The sequence below is a fragment of the Achroia grisella genome, unplaced genomic scaffold (assembly GCF_030625045.1).
Source record: "Achroia grisella isolate CSIRO2021 unplaced genomic scaffold, CSIRO_AGI_Agris_v1 utg544, whole genome shotgun sequence".
NCBI classification, from domain to species: Eukaryota; Metazoa; Arthropoda; class Insecta; order Lepidoptera; family Pyralidae; genus Achroia; species Achroia grisella.
The window spans coordinates 3,764,860-3,782,590 of NW_026712929.1; the positions used below are offsets into that span (position 1 = coordinate 3,764,860).

A 17,731-nucleotide genomic window follows, 5' to 3' on the forward strand; every position below is an offset into this window, starting at 1 on the left:
ATCAGAACTTAAAATTGAAATTATGGTTAGGGATAAAAAGGCGGTGTAATACAGACTTGTATAAGCGTTCGCACAATGGAGAACTTTCTTTATATTCGCATATTACAGGTACGTCACGCTCAACAATTTATGAGCTGAGTCGTCAACACGGCATCTGGTCCTTTCGCATGGTTTGTGAAATTTGTAACAAGTTTTATTAATAAAATAAATTAACCCTGTACAATTAACACAGCTCCATCTACTCTCATGGTAGGCAGAACTTGTGTTATGGGTACTAGAGAACTGATATAAATACTTAGATTTTTCTTTTTTGTAATACACATACACACACACATACACAATATACATATGTAGAAAACAATACAGACAAACAATCATAATCATAAAGTTAACTGCAGTATGAGTACTTTTTTAATAAATAGATCTTGGTTTAAAACTTGACAACATCGGTGGTTTAGCAGTTTAGATCACCGCCTTACTTCCGATGGGAGAGAGTTAAATTCACGATGCAAACGTTTATATTCATGATTTGAGTTTTTGTTGGTATGGGTATTTCTATGCGGGTACATAGATGTGTTAGGTATGTATTTATAAAAAATATATAGTAGTATCCGTAACACAAGCTCTACTTAATATGGGACTAGATGGCGCTGTATGATTTGTTTAGTTATTATTATTATTTAAAAAGGTTTCTACGATTTCTAAAGTTGTTTTTTATGTATAATACTTATGTATATACTTTCCTTCCATTCCTTTAGAAGTTAATATTTTGTTGTATCGAAATTTCGAACAATGTTTTGAATATCACATTGGAGTTCTTGAATATGCTACTACTGCAGTAACAGACGACTAGATTGATCTACTTACTTTAAACTTACTCGTCTCACGCGAACAATGAAGAATATTTGTGGCTTAAGTAAGAAATAATATAACTTAAGTAATTAAAAATTTAAAAAATAAAGAGTTATATTCTGTAGGCATTTTTAAATGATTAATATTATTTTTGTTAACTCATTTTTATACATCTAAATACTAACTGTTTAGAAAAAACATCGTATAATTTTAATTTACTTAGGTATATATTTTGTAACTACCCTGAAATAATAAACTCTCTTCTATATCAGACAATTTAAATTAGTAAGCGTTTAGGCAAATAAATAATGTGAGAGTTGGGTATTATGAGAGCTCGCAATTAACTTACACATAAATAATTCACAATTCGCAGCATTGCCAACATTTTGTGAATAATAACAAAGATTATGCTACTTTTAGTTAGATTAGTAATTAATATTCTATTCATTCTACGCTCATATTGTTTTAAACTGGAAACTTCCTACAATAAGTAGCAGAAAGCAGGTAGGATGCCACGCCTGAAAACGGTGCAATGAACTATAATGATGGAAAAAATCTGCATAAGAACTTTATGTTTCTTTTATATTTATTTATTTCCGGCCCATATTATAAATACCTTATAGACTTACATACATATGAATTAATATTATAAAACTATTGTATTGAAATATTGTAATAATGACTTTGTGCTAATTATCAGACGTACACTTTATACAAAGTCGTCTGAAACTGTTTCAGCTATTTTTGCCAGGTGTAAATAAAATTACAGTATTAGGCGGAATATCTTAGTCTTATAGAATGGCAATGCATGTGTTGTACTACTACGATGCCTGTGATACCACTGCCGTTCATATGATGTCTCTTCTCATGTAATTTCAATGCAATATTTCTACTGAAATATACCTTGCAGAGCAAGCTGCTTGGTGGTTGATATTTGTAGATAGAGACAGTAGAGAGACCTACGCAGGCGACTTTTAAAAGTCTATCTTGGAAGACTTGGTTAAGCTGAATTAGACCTAATTCAGCAGTATAATACATATTATTTTGTTCATAATATTTTTATTGATGGGGAAAAGCGATTTTTCTCACTCTTTGGGGTCTTGTTTCGTTTTTCTCATAAATTAACAATCAGTTCTATTGTAAAAGTAGGTCAGTGTAACAATATAATTTTTTTACTCCTTTTGGTTAAAAAAAGGATCTTTAGTTCAACAAAAAAAAAATAGCTGTTACCATTAGCTAGCTCGTTGGTATTATTAGTAGTAGGTATAAAAACTTATTCTAGTTTTCTATAAATATTTATCTCTTTAGATTTTATGTCTATATGTAATTATTCAACATATGGTCACGCTAGTATAAGCTCACATAATATATAACTCACAACATACTTATAACTTACTAGCTGTTCCGGCAAACGTTGTTTTGTCATATAAATTAATAAAACTATAGAAAAATGGGGGTTGGTGATAGAAGGGTGAAAATTTAGGGTTGTATGTATTTTTTAATGACACATAATAAAATAATATAAATAATTTTGCCCAAAAAATAAAAAAATAATGTTAGGGGTGGACAACCCTTATCACTTAGGGGTATGAAAAATAGATAGTAGCCGATTCTCAGACCTACTGAATATGCATATAAAATTTCATACAAATGGATCAAGCCGTTTGGGAGGAGTATGGTAAATAACATTGTGACACGAGAATTTTATATATAAGATTATGTTGTCAAAGTGTTGCAATCTGGATGGGTGATCGTATAGCGATATATTAACAAAAACATATTTGTTGTTAGATAACGAAGGCATACTTACATTCTTTTTAATAGTCATTAATGTCGATTTATTCCTATTCCATTGAATTCCAATTGTTCTACCTGTTTGTTTCATATTGATTAAGTCGATTAATATATACCAAGGTATAAATATTGATAATATTATTTCCATTACCACCCTTATTGCTTTTATTATATTTATTTAAATAAATATTTAGAATCGAAATTAATGTTGATTGGCTTCCTGTTGCTTTCGAATTACGGGGATATACGCAGTTAGAATTTTAATTAGTACTCCACCACGAATTTCCTTTAGTTTATTTTTTCTACTTTAATAATAATGATTTATATTTTTTCTTATAGATTAGATTCTTAGATTTCTTATATTCTATATATGTAACAATTAATTATTGCTAGTAATTAGCACATTATTAGATAATAAATTAAATAGTACTTATATTTAAGCAGAATTAAGCATTTGAAATTTTCTAATAAATAATCATTTAACACATCAATACGAACCTTTAAGGATCTTGTCCTAGTAAGAGGTTTAATTAATATATTAAGCATTAAACTATATAGCTATTGACTGACAGTATCGACACACAGATCAAATTCCCTAATGGATCGAGCTGAAAGTAGAATGGGGTCATTAGCAGTGTGTATAGATAGTTCTTTCTAACTTTTTGCCTCAGTACTGGACTATTTTTTTTAATTTAACGTTCAAACCGTCTACTATTACACTGTTCATTATCTATAGAAAGTTGCTTTCAGGGTTGCGAACTTTTAAACACTTATCCTTATACGAAGAAATAAAAATCGTTATGAAATTTCGTATATTAACTCAATTTGATTTGATTTTCGTAGATGAAAGCATATGTATAAGGACGAAAATTTCTAGGTATGAGCTAAGACCAATTTTCGTATTTGTACGAGGATCCACGTACGATCGGTACAGTTTCGTAGTTTAAAATGTTTATTTACTGGTACAAGACTATCGGAGGAGTTTCTAACTGATAAATTAATGGTGTAAGTAAAAAAAAAATGGTATCTATTAATTTGTATATTAAAAAAATAAATATTCTATAATATTTTTAGAATATATTACCCTGCACACATAGTTTACATGGCGAAAAAAATATTGCTGATATTGGTGATATGATGTGAAAATGTTACAAATTATTTCAATAAATTAAAAAGAAAAAGGAGAGTAACTTCAGATATGTTGGCCGATATGGATTAGTGGAAGTAGATTCACATATTGCGCCTACCTCAAATAATAGGATTAATATAACGCACTGACTATGAATCAACATTGTCATTGCCTTACATTAATTCCATATAATCTAATATGATATTATAATTATATTAAAAAAATACAATATACAGTATTCATTTCAGAAAATTCATTCCAATAATTATTTTGGCAATCTAAAAATTAAAGTTTAGTAAAGTTTTTCAGAAATTTGATTATTAGTAAATACAATACAAAAATCCGTGAAAATTGTAACAGATCTGACGAGTAAGTTTTAATAAGGTTATTATACTTTATTCTCTTTTCCTTCTAAGTTGACAATAAGTTTTAGAACTCCCTTGAAATTATTACGAAAAGGACTAATTAAGGACTAGAAATGAAAGGTAAGCCTACGCAGTCTATCATTCCTGTATCTTGGTATTGGTAGTTGAGTAGGGATCCATCCCATGGGCATAGTACTTGGGTTTCACACGCCTGACAAAGGGCCGATATAACATGAACTGTGAATTATGTAGAGCTTACCTCTTTTGTTGTGTATATTACCAAATAGAGGCGGGATGAAGAGTGTCTAATATCACTGGTATAGGCTGACTACTAGATAGTTCTCGTAAGCCAGTGAGCCTTTGTCGATCCTATATTCCCGTGCGGCCTACACCGACGTCAACATAAACAAAATAGTGTTATTGCTTGTATGTTATCTCGGGAAAAATATTGGACATTGCTTTCGAGACTACGTTTTCATTTTATAAGTTTTAGATACATGTACACGTGTGTAGCGTTGAGAGATTGAATTGAAAATTTAATATAAAATTCTTTTATAGAATTTGATATTGATATTCTAAGTCGATGTTTCGTAAATTGCAATAAAATGTATCAGTTTGAACTTGTTATAAGTTTTTTTTAAATAAAATATTTAAGTATTTTTTAAATTTTTGAATGAATACTTTATGAAATTGCTGCATACATTAGAAATTGCAGTGTTTAGTTGCTTTAATTTGTTTGTCTGTTTATCTTTCAACCTTAAGGTCTTTAAATATAATATAAAAATATTAAGTATATACTTTTATTTTTATTAGGTTTCATTAATACAAAGGAAGAAATAATAAAAAAATTTCAACTTCGCCAAATTTAATAAACATGAATAGATTTATATGGTCCGATTAACTTGAACTCTTTTAATATTCATAAAAATAAAACAAAAATTATAAACTATCAATAAAACAAACATAATTCACAAGTTCAGTATTAAATTCTATTACCAAATAAATTAATATTTTATAAAGTGGTGTGGATGTAGTTTTTGTATTTACAGATGATTTTCCAAAACTTTCTTCTTTGAGTTAACACAGTTTATTACTCTGATAATATAATATTTTTAATACTTGATATTGATTAACAACCAATAATAAATTGGTGAACTGCTAGTGTGTATTATATACCGGAAACGTATGTGACATTAAAAATAAGTGAATAATAGGTACAATAAAATAATAAAACTTTAATACGAAATATAAAATTAAATTATCTCACAAATTTGCTAAACTTGGACTTTTCAATAGTTTTTCCATATATTCTAAACGAAAAGCATGATTAAGTAGGTTTAGTAAATGCAATTCCTATTTTGAATACTGGAAGTATTCTGGTAAATTATTTATAGATAATGTACGTAATGAATTTTGCCCGACATCTGGGTTACGGTTTAGTAAATGGGATTGTACTATAGTGACTTTGTCTGTCTGAAATATTTAATGACGTCATTAAATAATCCATTCTCGCTTTTATAAAATATACATAGATGAAATTTTCAGTTCTAAAATTAATACAGTTTTTACATATAAGCATTTTTTATGTTGAACAAATATTTGTCTTTTGGAATTAAAAACTCTATGCATGTTTGATGTTTATTTTAGAATGTTTTACGTTAATACTTTTGCATACTCCAAAAAAATATTATACAAAAATAAATATTTGTACACACAACCAGTTAGTAATTTTTAACCGATTTAAAAGAGAAGATTAATATTACTGTGTTTATATTAACAATTAGTTTTTATACATAAATGAATTAATCTTATCTTTTGATCAGATACAATCGCTTTTTGACATAAGCGACTGTGCACAATCTTATATTAAAGAATAGCAAATTCTTTAATATAAGATTGTGCATTGTGCATTGTGTTGTATGGACAACATTATTTTAGATATATACTTACACCCTCCTCTCTGTTTCCGTTGTGATTAATTCGTTGGAATTGGTTGCGATGAGTCAACAGACCTGGCTGCTTTCATACTCAAAAAAATTTCTTTTATTGTTTTCTCGGTAACGTATACAGTTTCTTCAAAGTATAAAGTTAATATTTTTGTTTAATTTGGTGAAATAAATAAGCCATGATCACATTTATTTGGCTCGGGTCATTGGGTTCCCTAAAATATGGTCGAGCGCAGTGACGGCTGGCTCATCCGTCATACTCGTGAACGGGTGTTGCTTGTAGGGACTGGTCTGCTCTTATTACTGCGACTGATTTAATCTTATTGTGTATTTATATTTGACCCTAATAAATTAGTGCTAGTTGGTGGTTTATATTCACACGTTTTAACTTGTAAATGTAATCTTACAAGTATTATTTAAAAGAAGTTTGTTGCTCGTTCTTGTTGTGATGAGACATCTTTTCGAATGAGCGGTAGAAAAAAAAATGTTGTGACTATTCTAAAGTGATATATAAACAAAGGATTTTCTATTCTATTCTATTAATGTAACCATGGCTTATTTATTTCACTAATCAGGTTATTAATATTAAATTATTATTTTCAAATTTATTGTAGCAAATAAAACACTTCTTTACCTATTAATTTCATTTCTGCAATATCGCTACGAAATACGTAGCACCGCTACGCTGAGCTCTACGCTGCTGTAATTGAAATTACATTACAATAATATGTTGTAGAGTATAATTTACTTTACCTATTTTTTACAATATATTAAGAAAATTATTAAAATTTTAATGACTGTGTTAAAAAAGTTGTTACTATAGTTTAGTTCCTAGCGCTATTAAGTAACTAATAATTTAATCAAATAACTAATTAATTATTACATTAATATCACTGTTATTGCAGTGGTTTATTGCTTTAAACATTTAATAGTGGATTGTATAATTATCATGGTGTTATGACATTATAGTATTGTAACAGTTGAAATATAGAATATTAAAAAAAATCTGTCTATTTGAAAATGTTGTTTCTTTAATTATCTAATCAAATTCAATCTGAATAAGGATTTTCAAGTTTGATATATAAAAATTATAAAAAGAAAAATAGGAATAATAGAAATATTTTCTTATAACAGGAAAATGTTAGAGTGTAATAGATATTTTTTAGTAGTAATAATAAATAATTAAATTTACTAGTTGTTTATTTATTTACTCGTACGTAAAATAATAACCGAAGTTCAACGTAACATCAAACTTTCAATTTTGAAAAAGAAATGGTTATTTAAACCGAAAGTACATTATCCATATATTAATTAAATATTTAATACTTATTTGTATAAAGAAAACATATGAATAATATAAAAATAATAATATACATATTTTTATTTTTATATTATTCATATGTTTTCTAGAAAGTGCCTCGGACGTTATCAAGAACTCGAGGAAAAACCTTGAGATTTTTTTCAAGCACACATAAAGCATATAACTGCTTAGCACGCAGGAAATTATCTCAAATTAACATCCCATTGCGTGTGCATCGTATATTAAAAGAGAAAATGACAATTTGAAATTCAAAAGTAGGTGTATAAGTTAAACGCCGCGTGACTTGCGCATTTCACACCGTTTTTCGCTGTTGCCGTTGACGTTGATGTGAATCAGTATCTTTCAGGACAACGAGCGTGTCGGACGTGTTGTCGACATGTTGCTACCCTGACGTGATTGCACGCGACCGTTTGCATTATATAACGCTTCTTGTGATAATTGTTTTGTGAGTCGATTACTACGAAAGGATGTATTGAGCGTCGTCAAGGTAAAGTATTATTTTTTATCGCGCTGTAAATAATTATAGCATAGGAACAAACGGTTGAAAGTTTATAAATAATTAAATAGAGGCCAAAAACGTTGAAATAAATTCTATAATAAATGAGCGTGATTCGCCGGGTTGTGACGTTTGTTTGTACGAAATGTGTGTTTTAACTACCTACTTCACTTGGATTTTAAGGTCTTATAAATAATGCAGGGGTTTCCTTCGGCTCACATATACGTACTTTGTCCCATCTTAACAGTTTAAAGTTCTCGTACGCGTTAATACTCTTAGGTAAATTAGTAGGATTATGTTATAGTATACCCGAGCCTGAATTTTCGGTACCATTAACATTTGTGAAACTTTTTAACTGAAATGAATTTAATAAAATTCTATCTTGCTTCTTTCGTTGTTTTAAACAAAACTTAAGGGAAAGTATTAAAATGAGATTATTTTATAAACAATAGACACTTATATCATTACAAATATTAAATAAAATTATTTTTATTTCAAATACCAAAGTTAAATAAATTACAATTAATAACAAAATAATTATAAACATAAATATATTTTACTATTTCTTACTTACGATTTAGTTACAAAAGTTCGTAAAAATAAGCTAATACATTTCGTTCGTTGAATTAGTTTTTTCAATTACTATTACTGAATTATTTGCAAATTTAATAATAACTGATAGCGTAATAATTGCATTTTGACTCAAGTTATACAAATAAATAAATGAATATTATTGTATTGAATGTAGAGTAATTGGTAAGCAACAAGAAAGTTAAACTTTGTATTAATATTATTATAAATGAAATTAGATTTATTTATAAACATTGTATTCTATGTTGTATCAATAAAAAAAAAGAATAAACTTTAAAAACTATATCTTGATTTTAGGATTGATTCTTTATTTTTTAATTAATTATAATACACTTCAATGAGAGGGAGGAACAATAGAATTTCCTTAGATTTACAAGATATATGAGCTTTCATTTGAATACAGTAGTCATTATGGAGCTCTTGTGAATTTATAGCTTATTATTATATTTCTACTCTACTTTTTTCAAGATATTTTATGAAAACAATTATTCTTGTACATACATGATTAATTAAAATATGTAATAGCCTCACTTAAATGTTAGATAGTTAGTTTTTAATTTGATATAGTAATTACACCGCATTTCAGGGTGCTTAATGGTTTAAAAAACTCTACGAAATAAACTAAATTGGGTCAATACTTTTTTTTTTAATTATTTTACTAGATGTTCGTCAACTGAATTAATTCTTTAATGCTTTAAATCCGGTTTCTATCTGCCTTATTTTTTTTAGAACAGTCACATATGTATGTATACTCACTTTTCTCTAGCGACTCGACATGTGATCTGAGAATAGATCTATCTCATAAAACTATCGGAATACCGTAGGGCATTAAGTTCGTTTTTCAGATAATAAGAGAATCAACGATGTATAAGTCTTATATAAATTGGATTATATATAGTAATTCGTGATCATAACGAAGAAAGTTATTTTCTATATGAAAAGATGTGATTAAGGAAGTTTTGGGATTTCGTGTGTAATTTTATTAGGAATATTATTTTAGGATACAGTTTGTGAAATTAATAGGAATAAAATACATCAACAATTACTTAATGGTTTATCGAGAGGCATGATTTTTTACAAAAATCATTGATATTTCTGAAATTGTTAAACTCTACGTAGAGATTACATTACAGAGAGAGATTACATACATGACATATTATACATATACATATTTATGTAGTTCTGTTGTCTCTTTAGTATCCCGATATATCTCCTTCCTTTTCCTATTAAACTAAAATCTTTCGTAACTAAATCTTTATAAGTCGATGCTTAGGATTCATAATATAGAATGTTATTACAAAGCTTCAAATTTCTAGCGGCAAGCTTTTGATAGCAAAAGTCAAGATAATATTTTGTCTTTTCTGCAGAGATACTACAGAAAATTCGATACAGAAATCTTTTCGCTCAAATAGGATAAATTCAATAATATTTACATTCCTGTTTTCTGAGGTAAATATGTGACATTTTATTTGTAATCGAAAAAACAGGCGAATGAGATTGCATTTGTTGAGCGGAAATCTGAGTACTTGTGTTTTTTTCTATATATTACGACATACAGACTTTTATCTTGTAACATATATAATATACATTATAACATACATTTCTTTTATTTATTTGTTATCGAATATGGACACTTGACATGTAAGTATGTAAGTGCCTATATATATAGTAATTTATATAATAATAGTCTTAAAATACTTTATAGCTAAAGATTACACTTTGCATACACGTGCTTAACAAATGGCGCCTTTTATCTCTTAAAGAAAGTAGTACTAACTTTCACCATCTACTTTATTCCCGTGATCGGGATATGGCCTTTTCCAATACGGTTTCCTTTGCAGCGTCTCATCAATTTATGTAAAAGTTTACTTAAAAAATACTTTATTAGAGGCCTTAGTGGTGTACATTACTTTTAATATTAATATTGCTATCTGTTTATATTTTTTATAATTTATTTGTTTTTATTAATAAAACTGAATTGGTTTTTTATGTAGAGTCAAAGTGACGTAAATCACGATTATATCAGAACGGTTTTTCCGCAACTAAAAAAAATTATTGATCTTTATTCGCTATATTGCATACAAAATATTCCAAATAGTAAATTCACGCATATAAATATTTTGTATTTAATCTGAACAAATTGCAATCAGAATATTTAAAATTCTGTTTGAATGTATCTGTAATTGGTTGAAAGAGTAATGTTATTTTCTTGTTTATAGGAAGATTATTCAGAAATGAATTTTGTCAGTTATCACAAACTTAATACAAAAAATATCTCAATCAATATAGGTACATATGATCTCTATGACAGATTGAATGACTAATAATATAAATAACTTACCCAAGAAAATTACTATGTTTTCCTTATAAAATTCCACTTGTATCAAATGAGTATACTTACATCAAAAATCCTTTTAAGGAAAGAACAAACTTTTTTATTTAAGATATTTGCTATTTCTCTTATTATAAATAATATCTTTTTAGAAGTATATTGGACTTTTCATAACACATATGCCGGGTTATCTAAAATAAACTTTTCAGGAAGATGCTTAATACGTATCTATATCATATAAAATATGAGAAAAGGTATAGATTTATTGCAACCCCATTAAGTATCCGGAGATTCTTTGGCGGGGAGGAGATTAGTGACCTGGGATGTTTAAAAGGCTGCTTTACACAAATTATAATAGGATTCATTTCGTATAATCCGCCGAGTTCAATAGGCCTATCATTTCAGGGCATAATGTAAAACAGTCAGAGCATAGTATAATAAAATTATATCAAATGAATTAGTATATATATATATATATATATATATATATATATATATATATATACCATTACGACTGTTGTCCCAGCCGTCGTGGACAGAAACATCATTACTTGATATATACTTAAATAAAATTATAGCAACATTATAAATCGTAGAATGCACCTGTTTGTCAGAGTGTCTCCATTTCACTAACGGTTCTTAATAAAATTTCATGTGAAGATATTTCTGTCTTTTAAAAAATAAGTTGAAAGGTGCTAAGATAGGGCATGTAGTTTTATATGGGGAATCAATACTTTCATAAGTAAGTACTAATTGTAAGCTCAAATTGTATGTATTTCATGTGTAAAAAGTGTTTTATTTTAGTACTTGTTTTTAAGTACTAAAATAAAACACTTTATCAGAAAGTGCGATACAAACACGATGGTATTATCGGTATAAGCAATCTCTTACAGACAACCTTCTATTGTTTGGATATATTGTAACGATATTGGTATATATTTGTGTGTTTATGTGGGCGGGACAAATAAAATAATAACATAAACAAATTAGTAGTTCCAAGACTTTCTACGCATGTATATTCGTAGATTTATTAATCATTAACAAACGACAATAAATAAACAATGTATACGGCGCCATTTATTATTTGTTTTGTGAATTAACTATAACATATAAGATACTAGCTTCTCGTCCCGGCACGGGTATTATATATATATTTTAGAAAAATAAACCTTCCTCTCGAATCACTGTATCTATTAAAAGAAACCGCTTCAAAATCCGTTGCGTAGTTATAATCATACATAGGGACGAATGAAAAACTATACGATATTATGTACTTTAGGGGATTACTTTTCCCATCTTTTTAGCCTATATGTACCTATATATAACAACAAACTCTGTGAATTACATCGTAATTACTCCAGACAATTTTACATATGTGAAAGGTTAACATACAAACAGTAATTAAATTTTAGGCAAATTTTCGCCTCGTCACGATTCTACTATTTTATTATTTGTGTGTAAATAAAAAAAAAATATAAAAAACAACATCTTTATGAAATAAAAAACCTTAACGATTTTAGTTTTCAAATCAGTGCATGGAGTAGTTTTCAAATCGTGTAGGTACGTCGGTAACCTTCTTTTTTTCACAAATGTTTACAATTGGAGCGATGACCAGAATGTTTGTATATGTATATACAATAATATATACGTTCTGGTCATCAGACGACTGACAAAGCGTCGAAACATCAGGAGCTCTTTAATAATATTATAACAATAAATATCTCGGTTGTAATGTGTACAATCTACGTATAAATAAAATTGGAGTGTCTGTTTTTAATATTGAAATAACCGTTTTTTACTACATGGATGTGAATATAAATACGGTATATACACCAAAATATTTTTTTTACAACGTTTGTCTCTCTGTCTGTCTGATTATTCCGGCTAATCTCTGAGATGGCTGAACCGATTTTGACAGGACTTTTTTTGGCAGGTAGCTGATGTAATAAAGAGTAACTGAAGCTACTTTTATTTTAGAAAAATAAAGTTAAATTCTACGCGGACGAAGTCGCGGGAACAGTTAGTAGTTTTGATATATAAATCTCTAATTAATATAAGACAAATGTTGATAATTTAATCATTACATTAAATTAGATGAACATTTGATCATTAGAATTTTATTTGACTACTTTATAAGTAAATTGTGAAACGAAAGAAATACTCTGATGAAATTATGCAAAGTACTCACGATACGGAGGAATCTATATAAAATATTCAGTGAAATCAGTAAGAAAGATTTTTTAGGGGCGAAACGAGTATTTGATAGAGATGTGGGAGGTGAAGAGGGTAGTATGTCAGTATTACATTAATAATGAAATATAATTTACTACTTACTTTATATTATTACAAGTTTCACGCGCGACTTTGTTTGATTTTGAAATAAAAGAGAAACTATCTCATAAAATCTTATTATCGATCCGTTCAGCCGTTTAGTTTTATTATATTACTAATATTATAAATACAAAAGTGTTTCCGTCCGATTATTCTTAATCAAATCTGTTTCTCTATGGTTTCCTTGCCGTAATTTAATATATTATTATGTCTTTTCTTTACTCTATACTTAGAGCAAATAAACATGTTCTATTTATCTATTTGTCCAAACGGCATACCTAAGGTATTTTTTGAAATATCAGCATGTCAAGTTACATTCACCACAACTTAGACAGTTGATAAATCCTCTGATTAGCCATTCTGAGAGTATAATCATGAGAGTACATTCTTATATATTTTCGTACTGGCTACTAATATTATAAATATGAAAACCTGTAAATATATGTGCTTGGATCTTTTTTACTTATCAGGTTTAAACAGCTAAACTAATTTGAATATAACTTTTATACGATATAAAAAAGGTCAAAAAGGTGAAAAGATTAAAACAGAATGCTTTCATAACAAAAATTAGAGACATCGTCGCCGAATGTATTTAATTATTCAAATAGGTATTGTAGTTAGGTTTTCGTCTCCTATCTCGGTCACTATTATGCAATACCACACTCGATAACCTGCATGTGACAATACAACCACAGATAATTAATGTATTTTCTATACCTACACAAATTGAAAACAGCCGAGTAATTATGTGAATAAAATTAAAATAACAAATAACCCCTGGACAATTATCACAGCGCCATCTAGTCTCACGATAAGCAGAGCTTGCGTTATGGTTACTAGACAACTGATATGAATCCTTTATTTTTGTAAATACTTACAACTTATCCATAGAAAATACCCAGACCGATACAAACAATTATACTCGTGAATACAAATGTTTGTACCGTGCGAGGAATCGAACATAAAGTAGTGAGCTAAACCGTTAGACCACTGAGGCCATCAAATGTTTAGAATTGTTTCTAATGTGGAGGTTCCATGATGACGTGATAAATCTAGTACAGTTCACAAATAGTAAACGTCGTGTTTACTGTTTGCCATCACGTGATGTATTGGATATATCAGGCATCAGTTGTAGAAATAAAAAAAATTCGAGATAATATAATTAACAGAGTGTTTATCTGTATGCGGCCTTACATCAATAGTTTTCTCGCCCATCCTCCGTCCGGTCCGTTACAAAATGGAATCGACCCGCAGCCAGTTCAAAATGAGACTTTAATTGTCAGCCAAACTATTAAAGTCTCATTATGAAATATTTAATGGTATAATTAGTTATTCGCGACTAGTTGTCATCCGCGACTTCATCTGCATAATCTTTTTTTATCGTGTGGAAAAATCTACAAATAACCGTCCCCCCGCTGGAGCGGTGACAAGGGGTGTGTGGGATTCTTGCCCTAAACGATATATGAGCGTCAAGAAGGCCACGAGGTCGCGTTAGCATAACTACCGTGGCTCCTGCGTCGTTGGCTCTCCCTGTAGATGGTGTTGAGTAGGCCCCATCTCGTTAGTTAGGGCACCTTTTTCGCCCTACTCAACTACATATGAAAGCGTGTTGGATACACGCAAACTCCTGGCCCTGGTTATTTGATTGGGGCGCTGCCTCCATCAAGGCGAAACTTTAATCCCTCATTTCAACCGCTCCTAAGAGTTTTTAAGATAAAAATATATATAATAATAAACTATATCCATCCACATGATACAATATGTCTTCCTACCAAATTTCATTAAGATCAATTCAGCCGTTTAGTTGCTAAAAGGTAATCGACAGACAGATATATTTTCTTAATTTTTTAATGGATGATAATGCACCGACCTACGCTAACGGCATACGCTGGCGGGACACCAGTGGTAGACGATTAGATGACTATGAGGTCAAGTCAGTTAGCCCATTATGGTAAATTATTAATCCACATTACTAACAATACTAACAATATTTCTAATGGATGACCTAAAAATAAATGAAATTATATATGAAACAGGTCGTAGTCCACCCACTCAGATCACCTGGGCTAGTGTATCGTAGGTTTTAATATACGCCTGCATTTGTATGCTGAGTTAGGGGAAAGAAGGTGGAACATGGTAATACTGTGATTTGCATATTTTAATATTAACACGGTAAGCCTAGAATAACATATGCCGGTCCTCCGAATTACCTATTTGGGAGTGAAATATTTATCTCCCAGTCTCACGAGCTCCTTGATTCGTTGGTCATTCAAAATGAATATTTAAGGACATTCACATTTTTTGGTAATAAAGTAAAACTGAACGTTGTTTACGTTTAGCATTATTAAATTTAGTTAACAAGAGCTATTATTTGGAGACAAGGGGATTATATGTAACGAATGATAGGTACATGCCTACGTACGTACTCCTCGAATATTTTCTATATTATTAAAATAAATATTTGTATATTATAACATTTGTATTTATATTTTGGACTTTTACCCAAACAAACATTTAGGTTCTAGTATCTATTTTTAAAAAATTTGGTACACGATGATTATGTGATAAAGTGTATATCACTTTATCACATAAGTTGTGAGTTTATATATTATTTTTAATTTAACTGTCTTTTATAATATAATTTAACGCCTTAACTTCAGAACTTCAGTTTATTATGGTCTATTTTCGGCTACATAATTTACAAAGTACCTAATATTAATAATAATAAGAACAAAAGTCAGATAGATTAATAAAAATATTTACTTACTTTTATAAATACCTATATTCATTTTATTTTATTTGCGGCTATTTACAAAATGCAGTGATTCGTGAAATAATGGGAAAATCACAAAACTCTTTTGTACATTGGCTACGTAAATATATAAATGGTTTTAATATTTCTAGTCGTATTATTTTTATTTGCATTTCAGTAACAAAAAAATATACTAAATTAAAAAACAAAATAACTTACCTTAATGAGATTGCAATGTGAACATATTTATCTTCTTTTATCGCCAAGCAGCAAATGCACAGGATACAAGCAGTGTTCAGAAAGATTAACATCTGTTAGAGAAAATATTGGCTATGAATTCATTATTTAATCTTACACAAGTGTCACGCGGATCACAGTATACTTTATTATATCTGAGATGCTGTTCTTGTTTATGTTCAAGATAGCTATCAGTTTTCATTAGATGTTTTGTGTTTATATTTGAAACTTAATTATAACCGAATGCCTTGTATAAAAGCAGCGAGAACTATTTTCATTAATAATTTGACAAAATGAAATGTTCCTTGAAGTTGAGAGTGGTGTCATTGGAATTTAGTATCCTCTACATACTTTATTATTAAATCTGTGTAATGTTCCATCCATAGGTTTTTAGTCTTTGTTAACATCATAAACTGCACTATGTATGAATATCTCCAAAAACCTAGTAATACGAAAAGTCAATTTCCCTGTAGAATTGTATACGATCTATTTTTATAGTGTATAGTAAATTCTTAATATATTGGTGTTGAATCATTTGTAAATGATTAAATAATTAATACCACAATCGATCCTATATCAGTATATACACTATATATTTGTTTATCTATATACACACTATCATCACAGGCATATGCAATACAATATAAATATACATTTAGCCTGTTATTTAAATAAACAGTAATATTACAGATACTTTATGCATTAATATTGATGACTGAACTTGTAGAATTAAAACAAAGTTTTGAATGAAACTCGTTTTAAATTATAATAACTAACAAATTGGATATTCGTTCTATATTAGAGTAGATTAAATCATTACAAAGAAATTTATCCTATCTCCAGTCTTCTATAGATACACATATATATGTATAACGCGTTAAAATGCGGATTTGTAGAGATAGAATCGGCTTTATAGAAAGTATTCCAATCAGGCCCGCACCTCGTCAGATGAAAGTTTAACGAACTCGAAATGTAATCTGATTTATGTACAGCTTTATTTTGCACCGAAATGATACGACAGGAAATGGCTAGGTGGAATTCTTTCATTTATATGTTATGTTGGTGTACATTTACCGAACTTCCTTTTATGTTCTCATATAACGAGATGGGTATTATTACGTTAATTGTACGATTTCTTATTAAGGTACATTTTTACGAATAGCCTTTACATCTGAACATTGTGTCTGTTACTTTTTTTTTTATTAAAATTTATGGTGATAAGGAAATAGGCTTAAAAGGGTACGATTAAGGTCTACATCTCTAGAGAACATAATTTAAATGTAAATTTAAAAAATGTATGAGTGTAAATCAATCCTTTAATTTATTTATATTCATAAATTCTTAAATACGATGTTGTATAACTAAAAGGAAAATGATCTAATTGTTCATCTTACACAAAGTAAAGAATATAAGTAAATTAAAGCTAGGCAAATTAAATTAAATATAAGGCAATATTCATGAATCACGGACAAAACTTTTTTTTTATAATGTCCATTGTATGTGGGTACCATTTATTTCTCTATTTATTTAACTTTAAAACATACTATGCTAAAAGGTAAAGTACATAGCAAACTTTGTCCCTAGT

General features: G+C 28.8%; 1 protein-coding gene across 1 annotated transcript in view; it reads left to right on the forward strand.

Moving 5' to 3' along the window:
- The first annotated feature begins 7,728 nt into the window (after positions 1-7,728).
- Positions 7,729-17,731, forward strand: part of LOC131847871 (insulin-like growth factor-binding protein 7) — a 38,110-nt gene continuing 28,107 nt past the window's right edge. The window contains exon 1 of the mRNA XM_059197560.1: positions 7,729-7,894. The gene's annotated coding sequence lies outside the window, so the exon portion shown is untranslated. The remainder of the gene's footprint in view (positions 7,895-17,731) is intronic.